Genomic DNA, 9196 nt, shown 5'->3' with positions numbered 1-9196 from the left:
TTGGTGTACCATTTCAGTATATAATAACGGCGATAATTGAAGGTCATGCTGTTGATGCTGTTGCAGATAGGCGCCTTTGTACGTAGTTATGACAGCAGTATACAGGTTCCTCTCACATACGAAGTGATATCGGGAATGATATCCAGAATAACCCAGCTGTTTTTGTATTTATCTAAGGAATGAAATGCGTGATTGATGTTATTATCGGGGTATGAACGCAAAAGCCCTGAATTATATAATTCTGGTTTTCCTAAGCTAATCTTCCGGTACAAACAAAATAATACCGTTTTAATATACACACGTTACTTCGGACACAATAGAGTCATTGGACTGTTACCTGAATGCCAATAGCTCAAAATTCACCTTTAATATGTACCGGCATAAGAAAACCCAGTTCCCTTAATACCATTCTATAACCTCCTATCCTATAGAAAACAACAAAATCAATACTTTTTTTGGTATTTTGGAAGTCTCAGTGAAGCGATTTGGGAAACCGTTTATCACATACAGCATGAGTTTGCAACATGAGCAAGGTATTTCTTGGTAACCACATGCCTGACTAAAATGGAGCTTACAGACGTGGTTGACTGGCCGAGGAAAAACTGAGATAAAACCCTCCTTCTGGGGAAAGCTCAGAAACCTCTGCCCGTTTGTCATCCAGATTTACAGGATTTGTCTCGTACCACTAGATGTCGGGCCTCATCACACATAAAGCTCCTTAACAATTAGGGAGAAAATGCATATTAGTTATATGATTCATGTCACGTACTATATCAAAATATACAATTGTCAATTGTCCTTAAACATTTGCTTGTAAAATTTTACAATCAATTGTATCGATGTGAGCGTATCGGCTTCCCAGCGCTGAATACTCGTGCCTATGAACCACTCGTGCATATAAAACGCCACCTGGAGGTTATTCCATTACAAGAGAAAACAATTTTCTTCTAATTCGTTTCACTCAAACGCAGAAAATAATATTTATGTTAATTCCGGGCTATATATATTGGGCTGGTTAAAATGCGTGGAATCCGTAGTCAAGCTCTCCAGGGTCTCAATCAAAGCGGACCTATATTTAGCTTTTGGAAATTTTCCATAGTCAAATATTCAAGCGCCTCATGATTTCGTTCTTATCGCATTAGGATCGACACGAGCTGGTATGATAATGATTTTGGAAATTACACACTTCGTTGCCAGAGGGACAAACTCGCCTGGGGAAGACCCGGAATGAAAATGTAAAAACGGTAAAGTAATGCGATATAAGCTGATTAACAAACAGGAACGCTAACGAAATATAAATAATTCCTTGTTATTTATGCATTGACAATTTGCGTGTGTAAAAATTATTAATTAAGAATACTTAATGTCTCTTAGAGGACAATAGGGCTGAAATCGTGACAGAGCAAGACTTTAGTTGTTGACATATAAATACTTTCTTTGTAAAGTTGTTATGCTTGGCTTTGTCATTGGGCCATGTATATCTCATTGTCATCGTAAAATGTTTTAGCAAACTCCAATGACATTCTTACTCAACTCCATCGTAGCATACTGACCAACCTCTCCATTGGTCTCATTTACATGTAACAAAGTCACTAGTAACATTATGGCATTTGTCCATTGTCAATTGTAACATTATGGCATTGGTCCATCAAACTGTCGTAGTCAACCTAGGACGCTCATTGGTAGCGTAATGGCATTGACTTATGCTCCTGGGAAACTTAATCACATTATTTGTTATGTCATTTTACAAGAATCGATGGTAGTGTAATGGCATTGTTTTATAAGGGTCTCGTTGTCCGTTTACAACTAGCAAACTTGTATTTGCCCATTCAACTCTAATATCATATTAAAACGTATATTGTATGTGGCTTTGGTCCATGAAACAGTCACACGATTTTATTCGTTTTCGCTCCTTACAATAATTGTTGATGGTGGTATCGCAATGAGTCATAAGCACTGCATGGTTAGCGGTGAATGATATTGGTCTATCACTCTAGCATTCGCGGCTACAAATGCACACTCATCGTGGGATTGCAGGTCGGTCATGGGGTAATGGTTGCAGAAACATTCCGTCGTTTTCACGGCTCATTGGTAAAGATGGGGCATTGGTCTGTGGCGAACAACCCGGTGGTTCTTCCCAAACGTCAATTTTACAAGCAGCGTATTCCACTGGAGGATAGGCCGTGTGGAGTATTATGTTCTACTGCATTCATCGCTACTGGACTACATCGAGCAGAAGAAGATCGAGTCAACGATTTGGCTCATCGCTCATTGGTTCATGCACGGCCAATCTGTGCGCACCAATAATGAGGTAGAGGAGGGTATTTTATTGAAATTTAACGTTACATGGTGTGTAAAGTATGATAAAATATTTATCAGCAGTATGTACATTAGCCCCTGATGTAGCTGTTTGACATTTTAAATGAAACTTAGATCGGAAACTAAGCTACACATAAATGTACTTCGATTTTTAATCAATATTTCAATTTATGTTGTTCAAACTATTCATTCATATTTTTTGTGGATGGCATCGTCGTCTCAACAGCCATCCTGGGATCGAGCCACCCTTTTAGGACCTTGTATGACGGTTGAGCATTGAGGCGGACTCAATTGACAACCAGATCCCAAGTTATTATACCTGTGTAAGGTAACTTATTAATTCGTATTGTTAATGGTCGTATTGGAAATACAAAGAAATACTCCTTTTCGTATCATAACGGTACCTCTGTTAATGACTAATCATATTTCAGTAAACGGGACTTTTCATTGTTTAACGATTAAGTACAATATAGTGAATGGAGTGACAAACTCCCGTTTCAATTGTCGTGAATTTGTAAAAATTCCTACCGAATTCATACCGAATGATATGTAAAGAGACCAAATTCGGTCTGGTATTAAAACAGGTGTTTCAGGTTAGTTGAGACAGTTTTCCATACTCCCCAACATTAGTCACTGAGATGCCCGACGGTTAGTCTGACAGCCACACCACTGAGGTACCTAATCGGTCAGAGCGCCCCTAGACCCATACTGCACAACACTGACAAGGGTAGCGATCAAGCACTCAATCAAAACTATTAGTTGGCATATATTTTATATACTATAGTGAAATGTCTGAATCGGAACCATATACAGTGGTAATACATATCCCAGTTAAAGTAAATGGATTCTCATTTATATAACATAAAACTGAAATAAGAATATTGAAACTGAGGCGTAATTCAAAATCCGAATAAGAATAAGTATTCTGATGATATGCTTAATGTCAATTATGTCAATGTAGTATGTGTCAAACTGTTTTTAGCGACTCATCACAACTGAAGTCCAATATGAGACTAGGCTGGCGAAAGCTTTGACAAGGACGATGGTAAGATTATTTTCCCCAGGACTTCCTATTCAATGAAAGATGCATCAACGAAAAGAGACCCAAAACCGGCTATTTGCAAATGCTTATTAAACGTTAAATTATCCCCAACCGAAAGGCAAAGGGGTTAGAGTAGTAGGTGTATGTGTGTTTCGTGTGTGCGTCCGGGCAACTTTGTACAGATATATCTCATCGAGGAGAAGTGCAGTGCACAGAAACCATTAGACTGGGTGCAGTCTTGTTTTAGTTATTGTCCTTTGTTTATTTTTTTCTTCCCTTTTTATCCGAAGCATAACTTGAAAAGTCGTTACGGTATTAACTTTAAACTTCATATAGAGATAGAGCTTATTGACGAAACGTGCAGTGCTCTGGTTGTATTAAGAAATTGCCCTTTGCCCAGGTTTGATGGCAGATGCTTGAAGGCTGAGGGTCATGAACAAATAAGACTGTTAATATAGATAATGTCACAGGACTTGTATTTGATAAATAAAAATAAATGATATTCTTTAAATGTGATTAAATGTGATTGTCAGGAGTCTTGATTGAATATTGAACCAGTTGTTGGAGTAATATAAACTAGAGCTGTCACAGGAGTGACGAATACCCCCAAATGTCGCCTGAACACAGGAATGGCAAACCATTCCTTTGAAAAGAGGCCATAACTCCAAGGTTACTGCACACTGCATCTTCTTTTATCATGCATGTATTGTTTTATTTAAATTTGTTGAGTAATTTAGAAGTCACACTGCTGACAAGAAAAACTAGCTGATCTCTTCTGGAATAAGACATCTAGAGCATTCACGAGCTTTTCTTCTAACACGATCATCATCAAATTTTACAAGTACATATTTGGGCTTGAATGCATCCTTATCCACATGGAAATAAATCCCGGGACTGTCCCTGTAGCCGAATTAACAAGTCCATCTGACAGGTCAATATTTGTAGTAAGCACTAATGTGGCAAATATGCCATACTTAAGCTCTGCTGGTATTCCACTGGCATCTGGTTCAAATGAAGCATGCTGGATTTGTTTTGTTTGTTCATCTTTCCAAGTGTCAATTACTGTTAAGGTAAATATTTGCTCATTTAGTTTTTGAAGGATCTATCGAACTTGACCTGTATCTTCTGATGTTACACCTGTGTACCAAAAAAAATGTTCAAATCTGTCAAGCCTTTCATGAGTTATCGTCCGGAAACCATTTTTCTATTTTTAGTAACAGTGACCTTGACCCAACCAGCCCCAATATCGAATTTGATCTGTATCTTCTGATGTTACACCTGTGTACCAAAAATTGTTCAAATCCGTTTAGCCTTTCATGAGTTATCGTCCGGAAACCATGAAAACCGACCGACCGACCGACAAGCTCACTAACTTGATCTGTATCTTCTGATGTTACACTTGTGTACCAAAAATAGTTCAAATCCGTCTAGCATTTCATGAGTTATCGTCCGGAAACCGTTTTTCTTTTTTTAGTAACAGTGACCTTGACCTTGGCCCCACCAGCCCCAATATCGAACTTGACCTGTATCTTCTGATGTTACACCTGTGTACCAAAGAATTTTCAAATCTGTCAAGCCTTTCATGAGTTATCGTCCGGAAACCGTTTTTCTATTTTTAGTAGCAATGACCTTGACCTTGGCCCCACCAGCCCCAATATCGAACTTGACCTGTATCTTCTGATGTTACACCTGTGTACCAATTTTTTTTTAATCTGTCTAGCCTTTCATGAGTTATCGTCCGGAAACCATGACAACCGACCGACCGACAAGCTCACTAACTTGATCTGTATCTTCTGATGTTACACCTGTTTACCAAAAAATGTTCAAATCCGTCTAGCCTTTCATGAGTTATCGTCCGGAAACCGTTTTTCTTTTTTTAGTAACAGTGACCTTGACCTTGGCCACACCAGCCCCAATATCGAACTTGGCCTGTATCTTCTAATGTTACACCTCGTTTGTGGGGGTATAATTACCATTTCCCTATGCTATGATTCTTATTATTTCTCAACTTTAGCTCCGCCCCTACTGGCATGTGATCATTCTAATCCTGTTCAACTAACCTTTCACGCATGACTTTTCTTAATGTGTCAAGTGCGATAATCTTTGCATTTGCCATTATCGTTTAATGACGTACAGTTGTACCTTTTGTTATTAATTAATATATCTGATATTATTGCAGTTATTACTTGGTGACACAACAGAACCCCTATAATTTTATGTCGGCTTTGAGCTACCGTCGACAATAACATGATACTTTGTGTAAATCTACGTTTGAATACTTTGAATGATGCTAATTAAATGTTGCTATTCATGAAAAACATTTCTTAAAAAAATGATTTTTCATCCCTATAAAGGCAAATGCAATTAAAAATTGTTTTAAGTTACTGTACATAATCCAAGAATGAAATCATGTTTTGGTAGTTTTCTTCTGTTTTTATATTTATAGCTCCATTTCAATACTAGTGATATGTTGACCACATAGTGAAATTAGAAATCAATGCATAGGTTCTTTGCTGACAAGCCTGGTCGGCCTTTTTCGAGGTCGGCCATTTTCGAGTTAATGCTATTGGCCAGTTACACTTAAGTAGGTGTAAAAAACGCGGACGCAATTAGAGATGTTATCAAAAGGTTATGTTTCACTCTGCATGCTTTGTCTCCATATAGAATGATCCTGGTGTCGGAGATCCTACCGAAAGGGCATAACCAATTCTATATGTAGACCGGACAACACATAGCATAAGGGACCGTTTTTTTTTTTTTGATCATTGGAATGCTGTCGAAGTTGCGACAAACTGTCTGATGCGCGAGATGCCAAAGTCCTTTGATTGCCTGCAGACGATCAGTCATTGGGAGTTCTACACGACGTTCGGTGTTGCTCGTCGTGACATATCAAGGGATGGTCTTCACCACAGCTTTGAAGGAACCAGAATGCTGCCCCACAACATCTAAGCTGCGGTTGATGTGACAATGTTGGCAGCGAGGCCAACTAAAGAAGTTGTATCCAAATCCAAGTCCTCCCGAAGTAGTTGTATCGGCGTCGGCAGCTAGTCCACCTCAAGTTGTTGTACCCACGTCCGCAGCGTGTCAACCTGCGACCTGTGGTCGCATCGACTTCTCGTTTCAGCAGTGGTAGGTCATCATTGGCGAATACGTTCAACAAAGAGGGAACTTACATCCGTACAGCTCTGAGAAAACGTGTCTTATACGATACTAATACTAATTCCGTCGGGTAAGAAGGTAAACGGTTGGTCATCGACGGATAAGAAGGTCAGCAGTCCATTGCCGTCATCTGTGTGTTTCAGTACGAATCTGGAAGTAAATATATTCTTAATTCTGATGTGTGCAATTTTAGACGTGGAAAGAGTATAATCAAAGTTAGCAGCAAAAGATGAAGATTATTAGATTACTTACCAAAAACAACCTCGTAAAACTAACAGCTGTAAAGATAATTGAAGAAAATAACATCGTTCTAGTACCTCAAATGGGCATTTTTATGGGTCATGGCACAAGCGGAACAAAATATTCAGTGACCCTTTTTCCGTCAACCTAGTCATGTTATCACATTGTTTCGACAATGATGAACAAGTTCCCTTACTTCATAAAAATTAATGGACCACTCACATATCACTTAACCGACAAACAGTCTTCATCTTACGCATCAATATGATTGGGTATCCTCTTGACATTAAATTTATCTAATTGACAGCTTGGGAAACGATCGACGGAGTGAAAATATATTCCAGATAGGCTAAAAATTCAATTATCTCAAAATTATGGATAAAATGAAAAGGTATCTATATTGTTGTACCTACAGTTCAAAAACAAGAGAACGCAATAGATTGTGAATAATATGCCATTGCAAATGCTTCATATTCCTGTTTTCGACTATTTAACTCGTTGAACATTCATTACCATGCTTCAATAAAGAAGAATGCCTGAATGTCCAATACCGACAAAGACTTATCAGTGGACGGCGATAGAAACAACAAAAACGATTAAAATGGAAAAAAATCGTGTATGTTACTTGTCGGCATGCTTAGTACAGTGTGATAAATGTCCCAAGTGGTACCATTAACACTGCAATTAATATATCACATGTGACATTGAAATCATCTACCCACTCTGTTCAACATAAATTGAACAAAACAATTATCATTCATGTTCAAACATTCATTTTGTTGACACACAAATCTGCCAGATGATGCTGCAGACGTCCGAGCCTTAGTCTTACACAGAACATGAATAATTCATCTATCGGTTTACCGTTTTATGCCTGGATCTGATGGGAGGAGTTTTAGGCTTTTCATATAGTGTGCGCTTCTGACAACCCAAGTATTTTTAACAATCATCACCATGTTCGACAGAAGAGTGTCGTAAGGTGTAACTTTTATATTCAATAAAAGTTTTTAAATATATTGTATCGTATTTTATTATAATACCCTAATCCTCAATTATTACTCCGCCCCGTAAATTATCAGGTTTGGTAACTTGTATATATTGTGTAGTGAAGTTTGTTAGCTATCGGGTAATAGTGTTTATTAGCCTGTAACTAATACGTCAGTGTTTTATATTAACCAATCAACTGATTACTACTTTCACTTTTAAGTCAAAAAATATACACGCACTGTTTTATATTAACCAATCAACTGATTACTACTTTCACTTTGAAGTCAACAAATATACACGCACTATGCCATTTTTATAGTGTGCTTAATAATTCCATTTATGCAGATACTTATTTAGATTACTGCAGGTAATTTATTAAATTACATTATAATAATATGTTCCCTTTGTATTGATGTATTGTGTTATAGGTTTTTGTATGTCGTGAGATCTTTACATTGTACAAATGTATTGTGTAATGATCGCGTCATGTTTACCGGTTATTGTGTGCAAGTATTTGTACATGTTCCATGTTATATTATTTACTATATTATTTATGCATTATTTTAGACGATATAGATGATGTAGATGATATAGATTATTTCTATATTAAAACGATTGGTACGAATCGACGAGAGTTTCTGTTCCCGAATATACCGCCCATTTGAAGGTCAGAGGTGGCCCGGCAAGAAGAGCATTACCACTAAATGTTGGGAAAAACAGTGAAAAACCGATTTTCACCGTTATTGCCTTGAATTTCTTCCGGCTTATACTCGCCACTGATCCGAGTATTATCTGTCTGTGTTGATGATTCATCAGTTGTATAAATTCTGTTTTCTTACAATAGCCATGCTCGCTAGCATTTTCCTGAATGACGTTTTACTCTAACACGATTTGGTGTGTGTGTTTTAAGAACAACGTTGTCAAGATATAGTTATTTCAAAAAAGACGCATCTAATTCCCCCGAAACGGTCATACCATGAGCCATATTCGCTGAAGCAAATTCAAGGTTTTAAACAGTATATTGAATATCATTGCATTGTATATTCAAGGTCAAACATACAACAAATCGATAGATATAAATACAAGTGTATAATGCACCAGTCAATTGTAACCACGTCCCCCAGGGCCGGGGGTATACCGGGGATAGCTAGGGAAATGGGCCGTGTTTTTACCTTTCCGGTGGCTCCGCAGTGCCGGGGTGAATGCGATTGTTTTGTCTTCGCACCAAGTATAACGGGGGTTGGCCTTACCTATGGTCCCTGTGATGCGGGGGCATTTGGCGGTAATTTTAATATCAGTTCGTCCCCGCAGGGTGAGGACTTTGCGCGGGCTTGGCTGGACCGAAAGTCAAAATCCCCGCTAATCCTCAGACATGTGGGGGTGGGCGTGGTTACTCTTGACTGGTGCATAATATGCTGGCTGAATGAAAAACACATTCCAACAATATGC

The sequence above is a fragment of the Mya arenaria genome, chromosome 17 (assembly GCF_026914265.1).
Source record: "Mya arenaria isolate MELC-2E11 chromosome 17, ASM2691426v1".
Taxonomy (NCBI): domain Eukaryota; kingdom Metazoa; phylum Mollusca; class Bivalvia; order Myida; family Myidae; genus Mya; species Mya arenaria.
Note: the sequence above shows the minus strand (reverse complement) of the source record.